Here is a 15,424-nt window from a genome sequence, read left to right on the forward strand (position 1 = left end):
TTGTAATTTCGTCAGATCATAACAGTCTTGACCTGTAACCACTTGTTAACCAGTAGTGCAGCAGCTGCTTAAAACTTCAAACTATTTTGGCTTCTTGCTAGAAGACACTTACAGTTGGGCCTTAAGACATTTATGCAGACACTAAAAATAATTTTTTGAGTGATCTTGATGTGAGAGTCTTTGTCAACTGCTTGTACTGTTGCTCCTTAAAACTTCAAATTACTTTAGGCTTCGCCGTGAAATATATTTCTTGTTGTTGTTGTGGTCTTCAGTCCTGGGACTGGTTTGATGCAGCTCTCCATGCTACTCTATCCTGTGCAAGCTTCTTCATCTGCCAATACCTACTGCAGCCTACATCCTTCGGAATCTGCTTAGTGTATTCATCTCTTGGTCTCCCTCTACGATGTTTACCCTCCACGCTGCCCTCCAATACTAAATTGCTGATCTCTCGATGTCTCAGTACATGTCCTACCAACCGATCCCTTCTTCTAGTCAAGTTGTGCCACAAGCTCCTGTTCTCCCCAATTCTATTAAATACCTCCTCATTAGTTATGTGATCTACCCATCTAATCTTCAGCATTCTTCTGTAGCACCACATTTCGAAAGGTTCTATTCTCTTCTTGTCTAAACTATTTATTGTCCACGTTTCACTTCCATACATGGCTACACTCCATACAAATACTTTCAGAAACGACTTCCTGACATTTAAATCTATACTCGATGTTAACAAATTTCTCTTCTTCAGAAACGCTTTCCTTGTCATTGCCGGTCTACATTTTATATCGTCTCTACTTCGACCACCATGAGTTATTTTGCTCCCCAAATAGCTAAACTCATTTACTACTTTAAGTGTCTCATTTCCTAATCTAATTCCCTCAGCATCACCCGACTTAATTCGACTACATTCCATTGTCCTCGTTTTGCTTTTGTTGATGTTCATCTTATACCCCCCTTTCAAGAAACTGTCCATTCCGTTCAACTGCCCTTCAAGGTCCTTTGCTATCTCTGACAGGATTACAATGTCATCGGCAAACCTCGAAGTTTTTATTTCTTCTCCATGGATGTTAATACCTACTCCGAACTTTTCTTTTGTTTCCTTTACTGCTTGTTCGATATACAGATTGAATAATATCGGGGATAGGCTACAACCCGGTCTCACTCCCTTCCCAACCACTGCTTCCCTGTCATACCCTTTGACTCTTATAACTGCCATCTGCTTTCTGTACAAATTGTAAATAGCCTTTCGCTCCCTGTATTTTACCCCTGCCACCTTCAGAATTTGAAAGAGAGTATTCCAATCAACATTGTCAAAAGCTTTCTCTAAGTCTACAAATGCTAGAAATGTAGGTTTGCCTTTCCTTAATCTTTCTTCTAAGATAAGTCGTAGGGTCAGTATTGCCTCACGTGTTCCAACATTTCCGTGGAATCCAAACTGATCGTCCCCGGGGTCAGCTTCTATCAGTTTCTCCATTCGTCTGTAAAGAATTCGCTTAGTATTTTGCAGCTGTGACTTATTAAACTGATAGTTTGGTAATTTTCACGTCTGTCAACACCTGCTTTCTTTGGGATTGGAATTATTATATTCTTCTTGAAGTCTGAGGGTATTTCGCCTGTGTGATACATCCTGCTCACCAGATGGTAGAGTTTTGTCAGAACTGGCTCTCCCACGGCTGTCAGTAGTTCTAATGGAATGTTGTCTACTCTGGGGGCCATGTTTCGACTCAGGTCTTTCAGTGCTCTGTCAAACTGTTCACGCAGTATCATATCTCCCATTTCATCTTCATCTATATCCTCCTCCATTTCCATAATATTGTCCTCAAGTACATCGCCCTTGTATAGACCCTTTATATACTCCTTCCACCTTTCTGCTTTTCCTTCTTTGCTTAGAACTGGGTTTCCATCAAAGCTCTTAATATTCATGCAAGTGGTTCTCCTTTCTCCAAAGGTCTCTTTAATTTTCCTCTAGGCAATATCTATCTTACCCCTAGCCTCTACATCCTTACTTTTGTCCTATAGCCATCCCTGCTTAGCCATTTTGCATTTCCTGTCGATATCATTTTTGAGACGTTTGTACTCCTTTTTGCCTGCTTCATTTACTGCATTTGTATATTTTCTCCTTTCATCAATTAAATTCAATATTTCTTCTATTACCCAAGGGTTTCTACTAGCCCTCGTCTTTTTACCTATTTGATCCTCTGCTGCCTTCACTATTTCATCCCTCAAAGCTACCCATTCTTCTTCTATTGTAATTCTTTCCCCCTTTCCCGTAAATTGTTCCCTTATGCTCTCCCTGAAACTCTGTCCAAACTCTGGTTCTTTCAGTTTATGCAGGTCCCATCTCCTTAAATTCCCACCTTTTTGCAGTTTATTCAGTTTTAATCTACAGTTCATAACCAATAGATTGTGGTCAGAGTCCACATCTGCCCCTGGAAATGTCTTACAATTTAAAACCTGGTTCCTAAATCTCTGTCTTACCATTATATAATCTATCTGATATCTTTTAGTATCTCCAGGGTTCCTCCACGTATACAACCTTCTTCCATGATTCTTGAACCAAGTGTTAGCTATGATTAAGTTATGCTCTGCGCAAAATTCTACCAGGCAGCTTCCTCTTTCATTTCTTAGCCCCAATCCATATTCACCTACTACGTTTCCTTCTCTTCCTTTTCCTACTCTCGAATTCCTGTCACCCATGACTATTAAATTTTCGTCTCCCTTCACTACCTGAAAAATTTCTTTTATCTCCTCATACATTTCATCAATTTCTTCGTCATCTGCAGAGCTAGTTGGCATATAAACTTGGACTACTGTAGTAGGCATGGGCTTCGTGTCTATCTTGGCCACAATAATGCGTTCACAATTCTGTTTGTAGTAGCTTACCCGTACTCCTATTTTTTTATTCATTATTAAACATGCTCCTGCATTACCCCTATTTGATTTTGTATCTATTACCCTGTATTCACCTGACCAAAAGTCTTGTTCCTCCTGCCACCGAACTTCACTAATTCCCACTATATCTAACTTTAACCTATCTATTTCCCTTTTCATATTTTCTAGCCTACCTGCCCGATTAAGGGATCTGACATTCCATGCTCCGATCCGTAGAACGCCAGTTTTCTTTCTCCTGATAACGACGTCCTCTTGAATAGTCCCCGCCCGGAGATCCGAATGGGGGACTATTTTACCTCCGGAATAATTTACCCAAGAGGACGGCACAATCATTTAATCATACAGTAAAGCTGCATGCCCTCTGGGAAAAATTACGGCTGTAGTTTCCCCTTGCTTTCAGCCGTTCACAGTACCAGAACAGCAAAGCCATTTTGGTTAGTGTTACAAGGCCAGATCAGTCAATCATCCAGACTGTTGCCCCTTGCAACTACTGAAAAGGCTGCTGCCCCTCTCCAGGAACCACACGTTTGTCTGGTCTCTCAACAGATACCCCTCCGTTGTGGTTGCACCTACGGTACGGCTATCTGTATCGTTGAGGCATGCAAGCCTCCCCACCAATGGCGAGGTCCATGGTTCATGGGGGGGATATATTTTTTATGGAGCCTTAAACCGTTCGTGCAGTTACCAAGTAGACGGAGGTGACAAAAGTTTGGGATTGCAATATGGACATATACAGACGATGGTATTGTTTGCACACGGTGTAAAAGGGCAGTGCGTTGGCGGCGCCGTCATTTGTACTCGGACGATTGATGTGAAAAGATTCCTGATGTGATTATGGCCACACGATGGGAATTAAAAAACTTTGACGGCGATTGGTGGTTCGAGCTATATGCGTTGGACATTCCATTTCGGAAATCTTTTGGGAATTCGTTATTTTGAGACCCACAGTGTCAAAAGTGCGGCGAAAATACCAGATTTCAGGCATTACCTCTCACCACAGACAACGCAGCGGTCGGTGGCCTTTACTTAACGACCGAGAGTAGCGGCGATTGCGTAGAGTTGTCAGTGCTAACAGACAAGCAATACTACGTGAAATAACCGCAATACTCAATGTGGGACGTAGGACGAACGTAGCCGTTGGACTTTGCCGCGAAATCTGGCGTTAATGGTCTATGGCAGCTGACGACCGACGCGAGTGCCTTTGCTAAAAGCACGATGTTGCCTGCAGTGCCTCTCCTTTACTCGCTGGACCCTAGGCGACTGGAAAACCTTGGCCTGGTCAGATGAGTCCAGATTTCAGTTTGTAAGAGCTGGTGGTTGGGTCCAATCATGGTGTAGAGCCCACGAAGCCATGGACCCAAGTTGTCAACAAGACACTGTGCAAGTTGTTGGTGGCTCCGTAATACGGTGGGCTACGTTTATATGGAACAGACTGGTTCTTCTGGTGCAAGTGAACCGAATACTGACTGGAAATGGTTATATATGGTTACTTGAGGACCATTTGCAGCCGTTCATGGACTTCATGTTCGCAAGAAACGGTGGAATTTTTATGAATGACAATGTGCTATGTTGATGGACCACAACTGTTTGCCACTGGTTTGAAGAGCATTTTGGACAAATCGAGTAAATGATTTGACTATTCTGATCGCCCGGCATGAATCCCATGGAACATTTATTGGACATTAATTCGTGCAAGAAATCTTGCACCGGCAATACTTTTGCAACTGTGGTCGGCTGTAGAGAAAGCATGACTCAGTATTTCTGCAAGGCACTTCCAGCGACTTGTCGAGTCCACGCCATGTCGTGTTGCTGTACTACGCCGGGCAAAAGGAGGTCCGACACGCTATTACGAGATGTCCCACGACTTTTGTAACTTCAGTGTATAATCAGTTGATGTTCTTGAATTATCTGTCAACGGGTAATGGCGTAGGGCGATTAACAGCTTCATGCCAACTGATTAGTACTCTAATTATTTGATAATTTCATTTTGGCCTCCTTCGTGATGCAACCCTTTTTTTAAATACATACAGGAAACCAGAAAATACTGTGACGCTTACATAGAACAAAGGAGACTCTTCGACGGTCTTCTTGGTTAAAACATATGTTTTATTTTTACAAAGTACATCTTCTGCGTGCGACTGATGCGAACCTCACGAAAACAAAAGTGTAAGCTGTGATTCTGTTATAATTGTACTCTACACTATCCACAAAGTACACTGTGAGAATTTCTAGTGAGTGCAGCGAAAATAAAATTTACTACAATTAGTCTTCTTCCTAACCTGCAAAAGTCTTTGAAACTGTTTCCCGGTGATACTCAGAATTATTGTGGACGCGTTTGTATTCCAGCAACATACAATGCTCAGTATATTCAAATCCGATAAGTAATTTTGTCCCAGTATGTGAACGAGGCTTTTATGTTGTACACTGGCGTTTTGTAGCAACGGCAACGTACACTGGTATGTCCCTCTTCTATTACCTTTCAGGTTATGAACAGAAAGGTAGGACAGAGAGTGGGTCCCTGTGAACAGTTCAGTGATATGGTTATTCTCATCTGAAACGACAGAAAACTAAAGCTAACAACATTAGTTCAGGTATACGTGCTGACGTCGCAAGCAGAAGATGAAGAGACAGAGAAAGTATATGAAGATATTGAACGGTTAATTCATTTCGCAAAGGGAGATAAAATCCGATAGTCAGGGGGGATTGGAATGAAGTTGCAGGGGAATGAGTAGAAGAAACGGTTACGAGTGAATTGGGGTTGGTAGCAAGAATGAGAGAGGAAAAAAACTAATTGAGTTCTGCAATACGTTTCCAATGGTGAATCGAATATTCTGTTCAAGAATTACAAGAGGAGGAGGTACACTTGGAAAAGGCTGGGAGGTACAGTAAAGTTTCAGTTCGATTGCATCATGGTCAGACAGAGATTCCGATATTAAATATTGGATTGTAAGGCATACCCAGGGGCAGATATAAACTCGATCATAATTTAGTAATTATTAAGAGTAGACTGAAGTTTAAGAGAGTAGTCAGGAAGAAACAGTGCGCAAAGAAGTGGACACGCTTGAAGTTCTCTGAGGCTATAGATACTTGATAATGAACAGCTCAGTAGACAGTTCAGTTGAAGAGGAATGGACATCTTTAAAAAAAAGGTGAGTCGCAAAAGCTGGAGAGAAAAACGTAGATACACATAGATACAAGGAAGGTAACTGCGAAGAAAGCATGGGTAACAGAAAAAATACTGCAGTTGATCGACTAAAGAAGGAAGACAAAAATGTTCAGGGAAATTCAGGAATACAGAAATACAAGTCACTTAGGAAGGAAATAAATAGAAAGTATAGGGAAGTTAGGGTGAAATGTCTGCACAAAAAACGTGAACAAATCCAAAAAGAAAGGATTGTCGCAAGGACTGACGCAGCATTTAGGAAAGTCAAAACTACCTTCGGTAAAATTAAAAGCAAGGGTGGTAACATAAAGAGTGCAACAGGAATTCCGCTGTTAAATACAGAGGAGAGAGCGGATAGGAGGGAGGAGTACATTGCAAGCCTCGAGAAGACTTGTCTGATGGCGTGGTAGAATAAGAAACAGGGGATCCAGTATTAGAATTAGAATTCAAAAGAGCTTTGGAGGACTTATGATCAAATAAGGCGGAAGGGATAGATAACAATTCAGCAGAATTCATAAAATCACTGGGGAAGTGGCAACTACACCACTATTCACGTTGGTGTGTAGAATGTATGATAGTGGAGACATACCGTCTGATTTTCGGAAAAATATCATCAACACAGATCCGAATCCTGCACGAGCTGACAAGGGCGACAATTATCGCACAATCACGTTAAACGGCTCATGCATCCAAGTCGGTGACAAGAATAATACACAGAAGAATGGAAAAGAAAACTGAGATTTTGTTGACTATCCGTTTGGCTTTAGGAAAGATAAAGGCAGGAGAGAGCTGACGCTGCAGTTGATAATAGAAGTAAGACTAAAGAAACATCAAGACCTGTTCATGGGACTTTTCGACCTGGAAAAAGCGATCGACAATGTCAATGGTGCAGGACGTTTGAAATTCTGAGAAAAATAAAAGTAAGCTATAGGGAAAGATAGATATTATACAATATGTACAAGAGGCAAGAGGGAACAATAGGAGCGGAAGACGAAGTGCTCGGATTGAAAAGGTATAAGACAAGGACGTAGTATTTCGGCCCTGCTGTTCAATCTACACATCGAAGAAGCAATGACGGAAATAAAAAGAGTGGAATTCAATTTCTAGGTAAAATGACATCAGTGATAAGATTGCCTGATGACATTGCTATCCCCAGTGGAAGTGAAGAAGAATTACAGAACTTGTTGAATGGAATGAACAGTCTAATGAGTACAGAATATGGACTGAGAGTAAATCGAAGAAAGATGAGAGTCCTGAGAAGTAGCAGAAATGAGAACAGCGAGCAACTTGACACCACGGTTGATGAATAGCGAAGAAGATGAAGTTGAGGAATTATGCTATCTAGGCAACAAAGCAACCCATAACGAATAGAGCAAGGAGAACAAAGAAAGCAGAATAGCTCCTTCAAATAGGGCATTCCTGGCCAAGAGAAGTCTACTAGTCTCAAACTTAGGTTTTAATTTGAGGAAGAAATTTCTGAGAATGTACCTTTGGAGCGCGACTTTGTATTGTAGTGGAACATGGACAGTGAGATGATCAGAAAAGAAGAGAAGTGAAGGCTTTGAGACGTCGTTGAAAATTAGGTGAACTGATGAGGTAAAGAATGAGGAGGTCCTCTACAGAATCGACGAGGAACGGGATATATGGAACACCATGACAAGAAGGATGATGCGACAATTGTTAAGAGAGCTGTTCCTGTCCTTCCGGTAAAGTTAAATCCTCCTTTTTTATAAAGGCTGTCTTCGAGTAACTGTATTTAGAAATAAAAAAAGACAACAATGTTTTACTTGACATCTTAACGATACGAGGTCCTGTTTTAATAATTTCTAACACACGTAAATTTTCATTTATATTTAGAAAGTATTTTTGCGTATTTTTCAGATCCTCTCGGTTGAAAAGCAGGGCTGCGGCGCTGCCAGCGCACCCTCGCCATGACAGCAGAGGAAGGAAACTAACAATTAAAGGAGGAACAAAGATGAAGAGAATGAAATTTTTACACTGCAGCGGAGTGTGTGCTGATATGAAACTTCCTGGCAGATTAGAACCGTGTACCGGTCCGAGGGTCGAACTCGGGACCTTTGCCTTTCACGGGCAAGTGCTCTACCACTGGGCTACCCAAACACGATTCACGCCCCATCCTCACAGCTTTACTTCGACCAGTACCTCGTCTCCTACTTTCCAAACTTCACAGAAGCTTTCTTGCGAACCTTGCAGAACTAGCACTTCTGGAAGAAAGGACATTGCGGAGATACGGCTTACCCACAGCCTTGGGGACGTTTCGAGAACGAAATTTTCTCTCTGCATCGGAGTGTGCGCTGATATGAAACTTCCTGGCAGATTAAAACCGTGTGCCGGACCGACAGTCAAACTCGGGACCTTTTCCTTTCGCGGGCAAGTGCTCTGCCATCTGAGCTACCCAAGCACGACTCACGCCCCATCCTCACAGCTTTACTTCTGCCAGCACCTCGTGTCCTACCTTCCAGCCTTCATAGAAGCTCTCCTGCGAAGCTTCTGTGAAGTTTGCAAGGTAGGACACTAGGTGCTGGCAGAAGTAAAACTGTGAGGATGGGGCGTGAGTCGTGCTTGGGTAGCTCAGATGGTAGAGAACTTGCCCGCGAAAGGCAAAGGTCCCGAGTTCGACTATCGGTCCGGCACACGGTTTTAATCTGCCAGGGAGTTTCATTAAAGACGAGCAGTTTGCTGGGACGGACCGCGGCGTGGGACGCGGCTGGTGGCAAGGCGATACGAGTGTGTGCCGGTTGGCCACACTAACACGTGCCGTTAAGTGCGTCTCGGCCCGGACTGTATTGTTTGTCCCGGGCACAGAGCGGCTGCCTTAATTGGCGGGAATTAGCGCGTCAAAGCCGGCCGTGTGAAGACGATGTGGGGGAGGTGCTGAGAGAGGGACAATTAAAAAGCTGGAGCAGAGGTCGCGGCTCGGACGGGCCGTCTACGTCATCGCGGGCGGGGCAGATGCCAACCTCTGCGCAGATGGGAAGCTCGGTCATCCGCTCAAGTGGCCACACAAGGGCTGCGGCCTCTGGAGGCGTTACGGACGCCTGCCTCTGAGGTCAGTGGCAGGTTTCGCAAGTGCGCTGCGCTCCGGATCTATCCACGGTCGCAAACAACCTGTCTCTGTGGGATTCTCGCCCTTCTCGTGTTTGGAAGATGATCAGACTTGGCTGGGACCACAGCTGATGGGTAACAGTTGATTTTGCACGAGGCAGGAATTAGTGCAGCACGTCACCACTGCTACCAGGCGTGTAGCTTTAGAGCGAGTACTATGGAATGATTTGTAATGTTTTATACAGAACTGTCCATAAGAGAGTCTATGGCATTCCGGCCCCCAAAACTGTCCGCTTACAGATACGACGGTTATGCAAAAATTAACCACCTATTGGGCGTTAAAAATGAAAAAAAGACGGATAAAATATTTACAGGTTGACATTTATTGAAATATATGAAATAAAATCGTCCTAACTCCTGATCAGTTTGTGTTAGGACGTTGGAACTGCACGCTTGGTCGCGGGGCATGATGGGAATTTGTATGCGCATCATGGTTTCGCTTAGCGGTGGAACCCACTTTCATTTGAATGGTTTCGTCAATAAACAAAATTGGCTCATTTGGAGGACTGAGAATTCTGTTCGCCCTCAAAGGGTGACTGTGTGGTGTGCAATGTCCAGTCACTGAATAATCGGTGCGATATTCCTTGATGGCACGGTGACTACCGAACGGTGCATGAAGGTTTTGGAAGAGAATTTCATCCCTATTATCCAAAGTGACACCAATTTCGACAACACGTGGTTCATGCAAGACGGAGCTCGACCTCATCGAAGCAGGAGAGTGTTTGAAGTCCTGAAGGAGCTCTTTCGGGACCGCTTTCCGGCTGTGGGGTACCCAGAGGCCACTGGCATGGGCCTCGTTTAGTAGCCATATTCTGAGGATCTGAATGGATGCGATTCCTTTTTGTGGAGCTATATTGAAGACAAGATGTACAGCAATAACCCCAAAATCATCGCTGAGTTGAAGACAGCATTCAGGACGTCATCGACAGTATCGATGTTCCGACAATTCAGCGAATAATGTAGAATTTCGCTATTCGTCTGCGTCACATCATCGGCAATGATAGCAGGCATATCGAACATGTCATGACCTAAATCCAAATATCTGTAAGTGATGTTTACTTGTTGAATAAAGGATGTGCACGCCGTAGTTTGTAACTAATTTACGTTTTTTTCATATAGCTCAATAACTGTCATCCTGTGTATACAACCTCACCCTCTACGTACAATTTGTTCTTACATGTTGCCATTACTTCCTCACAAAGCTGCCATCCCAACACTGTCACCAGCTTCTTTATCCCTTCATCAAAGAATCGTGCGCCTGGTGCTTCAGCCAGTTGTTGGGAGTATCCTTGAGGTCTTCGTCGGTCGTGAAGTGCCGAGGAACCAGCCAGGCCTCAGCCTTGCGGAAGAGATGAGAATCTCTTGGCGCGAAATCAGCAGTATACTGAGGATGTTGAAGAACCTCCATGCCAAAAAGTCTGAGAATTCCCTTCTTCTGAGTACAGGATCGCGCAGTGTCGTGAAGAAGAATCGTTCCTTCTGTAATCATCTCGCACCGTTTGTTTTGGACGGACCTTGGGAGTTTGGAATGTCTTACAATAAACCGTTGACACCAAAGTATTCCTACACGTTACTCTCGTGAAATCTGTTGCCAAAATTCTTTTCTGCTGCCAAAAAAATGCAACTATCATTTTGCGTTATGATAGAGTCTGATTGCATCTTTTGGGCTTATTGGAAGAATAAGCGTGCATACACTGTTTGGACTGTTCCTTACTTTGAGTTCGTGTATTCCGCCCATGTCTAGTCCTGAATCTAATGAAAGATTCCTCCCAGTTTTCATGGCAGTTCTGAAGAAATGTCAACGTGAAAGGCGTTCTGAACATCAGGTAGATATTCTGGTACCCATCGTGCGCAAAACTTATGCTAACCAAACCACTTAGGGACACTTAAATACGGTTGTACTTGAAATCTGAGGCACATCTTCAAACGTTCGGAAATCATTGACATCTGAATGTCTTCCTCGATCGTTTTCAGCATGCGCATCTGTGCGACCAGCTTTCAATATTTCTCGGCATTCACTCATGACCCCACCCCCCTACACAAGACGTAATCGACGATGAATCTCGGCGGCACTGACTTCGTCTACCTGCAGGAAGCGAATGGGAGACCGTACCTCGCAGCTGGTGGCAGACACAATAACCCCGTCCATTTCAGTCGCTTGCTGCTTACAAGCTGACAAACAGAGAACCGACTGACGTAAAGTGACCTTCAGTGTCCATTTCCAGTCACGCAAGCGCCAGGAGGCTACAAGCATTTGACTATTTTAAATAGCCATCCAGAGGGTAATTTATGAATAGCCCCCACACCAACTCTGTTCCACTGTCTTCTGGGTGTTTGTGACGTGGGTAGAAGACTTCCGCGTCTGGTAGACGGCTCAAATACAAGATCAATGCGGTGAAGTATCGTCCTGCCTCAGTCAGTGTTGCCACCTTCACCTCAACAAGCGTCTACACAAATGCTCCTGCCGAGAAAGTATCACCCTTCAGCTGAGGATTTGCTTTTAATCTAGTGGCCAGTGACGTCAGAAAAGCCATCCATTAGAATTACGATGTGTATAATGACTGAAGTTAACTATCATGGAATTTCACTTATCTTGGTGGCTGAGTGCATCCAAATTACATTGGAAGTCCCTCAGAAATCACCCGTTCTGATCGCATGAAAATCGTGTTAGTAATATACTGTTTCACCATACTGAAAAAGGAGGGGTAGCGGTATAAAAACTTACAAGAAAAAAAACTAGAAAAGTACCGAGATAAAAATCAAACAGAACGGCATAGTGATGTATACCAAACGATTCCGTTTCATCATAGGATTACCAACCTGAAATTGGATTCTGTCTAGGGAAAGTATTGCAAAACATCTTTTTCGATGTTTTAATTAATTAATCAATTAATAATAATTAAAACAAGGTGTTCTAAGCGAAATTAGTTTCCACAATCGAGGTATTTCCACGTCCTTTCTCAAATGAAATACATTAATTGCTTCAAAAGGCTTTTATGACTAAGTGTCAGAAATACACTGTGTGATCAAAAGTATTCGGACACCTGGCAGAAAATGACTTACAAGTTCGTGGCGCCCTCCATCGGTAATGCTGGAATTCAGTATGGTGTTGGTCCACCCTTAGCCTTGATGACAGCTTCCACTCTCGCACGCGTACGTTCAAAACAAATGCTGGAAGCTTTCTTGGGGAATTCTTCACTGAGTGCTGCGCTGAGGAGAGATATCGATGTCGGTCGGTGAGGCCTGGCACGAAGTGGGCGTTCCAAAACATCCCTAAGGTATTCTATAGGATTCAGGTCAGGCCTCTGCGCAGGCCAGTCCATTACAGGGATGTTAATGTCGTGTAACCACTCTGCCACAGGCCGTGCATTATGAAAAGGTGCTCGATCGTGTTGAAAGATGCAATCGCCATCCCCGAATTGCTCTTCAACAGTGGGAAGCAATAATGTGCTTAAAACATCAATGTAGGCCTGTGCTGTGATAGTGTCACGCAAAACAACAAGGGATGTAAGCCCCCTCAATGAAAAACACGACCACATCATAACACCATCGCCTTCGAATTTTACTGTTGGCACTACACACGCTGGCAGGTGGCGTTCACCCACCATTCGCCATACCCACAGCCTGCCAACGGATCGCCACGTTGTGTACCGTGGTTCGTCACTCCACACAACGTTCCTCCACTGTTCAATCGTCCAATGTTTTACGCTCCTTACACCAAGCAAGACGTCGTTTGGCATTTACCGGCGTGATGTGTGGCTTACGAGCAGACGCTCAACCATGAAATCGAAGTTCTTTCACCTCCTGCCTAACTGTCATAGTACTTGCAGTCGACCCTAACTCAGTTTGGAATTCCTGAGTGATAGCTCGATAGATGTCTGCCTATTACACATTACGACCCTCTTCAACTGACGGCAGTCTCTGTCAGTCAACAGACGAGGTCAGCCTGTACACTTTTGTGCTGTACGTATCCCTTCACGTTTTCACTTCACTATCACATCGGAAACAGTGGACCTAGGGGTCTTTAGGAGTGTGGAAATCTCGCGTACAGACGTATGACACAAGTGTCACCCAATCACATGACCACGTTCGAAGTCCGTGAGTTCCGCGGAGCGCCCCATTCTGCTCTCTCACGTCTAATGACTACTGAAGTGGAGGACCTGGCAGTAGGTTGCAGCACAGTGCACCTAATATGAAAAACGTATGTATTTGGGGGTGTCTGGATACTTTTGATCACATAGTGTAAGATGAGCAATGTTTGTTCTCAGCCCAGGCTCTGCAGTATTACTTGCTGGTAGAAGTCCCCCACAAAATCTATTCCGTCACTGCGAATAAGAGGCGGTTCTGTCATCCAACCCATGGTAGAACAGTTAGGGATCATTTATAAAAAAGGAACCTAAAGCGAAAAGTTTCACTACACGAAGAAAGATGATAAACTAAACGCAAGTAAAAAGACTTATATGGAAATGAACGGACGATTTAAAGCAGTTTTGTGCACTCGCCAAAAGATGTGACATGTTACATGGGAGCAAACTTTTATTTAGGTTGTGCCGAAGGTAGCAGTTTCCATATGAAGCAATCGATTTGGGGTAGATCAATTGGTCGCAGTCGACTTCAAATTTTTGAAAAGCGCGGTGATTGAAAGAGAATTATATCACGAGTCTTGAAGTCACGCGAGTGTGCACGTGCTGAGCAGGTACGGGCCCCAAACTGTGTTGGGGAACCAAGCAGTCGGCTGCAAGCGACGCTCAGTGAACGAAGTGGACTTGTAGACGTGCGATTAAAGCCAGTAAATTCCATTCATTTCCGTGGAAACTTAAAAGGGTTGTGCTTCTGTGTGTCTTTTGTCGAACTGACTCTGAACTGGATGCCTGTTTTGCTTCTGGTGGACACTGTCGGCGGAAACTGCTAGCAGCAGGCTGGAGGCTGTTTATGAAATGCTACCAGTGCGCATTTTCCAGCCCCTTGCTCGGATTGCGTAATCTTTCTGAAGACAGGAGTAGTGACAGCTGAAACCTGTCTCGCGGGTGAAAACGAGGCTTTCGATCCTTATTTAGACTGTACTAATACATGAATGAATGGAGGCCCGCCAATAAACATTTCCGATTACAGGGTCACAATTTCTGAACTACATGAAATAAAATCGTCATAACTTCCGAATGGTTTGCGTTAGGACATTCAAATTGCACGGTTGGCCGGTGGGTGTGATGAGAATTAGTATGCTCATTATGGTTTGGTTTAGCGACGGAGCCCACTTTCATTTGGGCGGGTTCGCCAATAAGCAAAGTTGGCTCATTTTGGGGCCTGAGAATCCGCATTTTGCGATCGAGAAATCTGTTCGCCCTGAACGGGTGAGTGTGTGGCGTGCAATGTCCAGTCACGGCATAATCGGTGCGATATTCCTTGATGGCACAGTGACTAACCGAACGGTACGTGAAGGTTTTGGAAGATGATTTCATTCCCATTATCGAAGGTACTCCTGATTTCGACAAGATGTGGTTCATCCAAGACGGAGCACGATCCTATCGAAGCGCGATGGTGTTTAATGTACTGGAGGAGCACTTTGGGCACAACATTCTGGCTCTGGGGTACCCAGAGGCCACTGGCATGGGCCTCGATTGGCCGCCATATTCTGCGTATCTGAACTCATGCGACTCCTTTTTTGGGGCAACATTGAAGACAAGGTGTACAGCAATAACCCCAAAACCGTTGCTGAGCAGAAAACAGCCATTCAGGAGACATCGACAGCATCGATGTTCCGACACTTCAGCGGGTCATGAAGAATTTCACTATTCGTCTGCGCCACATCGCCGCCAATGATGGGAGGCATATCGAACATGTTATAACTTAAATCCGAATATCTGTAGTGACGATTTCATGTTGAATACAGTGTGTGCATGCCATAGTTTGTAACGAATTCACGTTCTGTTTCATGTAGTTCAATGATTGTCACCCTGTGACTCTACGGAGCAGTGCGTCGCATAATCTGCGTCGCGTGCCGCACATCGCTACAAGAGTGCTGTGGATTCAAGTCGCGGGTGTGACTTCGCGCTGTGCCACTGAAGCTCCGAGGGAAGTTTCCTAAGCACTGTAAGAATATTTAGCATCAGTGGTAACTTTGCGTGTACCCTGTGATTGTTGTGGATACAGAATTTATTAACAGTGTGGGAGACTTACCTGAATTTATATAAATTTCTAGCTGTTGTAGCAAATATAGCATCTTGTCATGGCGTCATGGGTACTCAG

Source organism: Schistocerca americana, chromosome 2 (genome assembly GCF_021461395.2).
Source record: "Schistocerca americana isolate TAMUIC-IGC-003095 chromosome 2, iqSchAmer2.1, whole genome shotgun sequence".
NCBI classification, from domain to species: domain Eukaryota; kingdom Metazoa; phylum Arthropoda; class Insecta; order Orthoptera; family Acrididae; genus Schistocerca; species Schistocerca americana.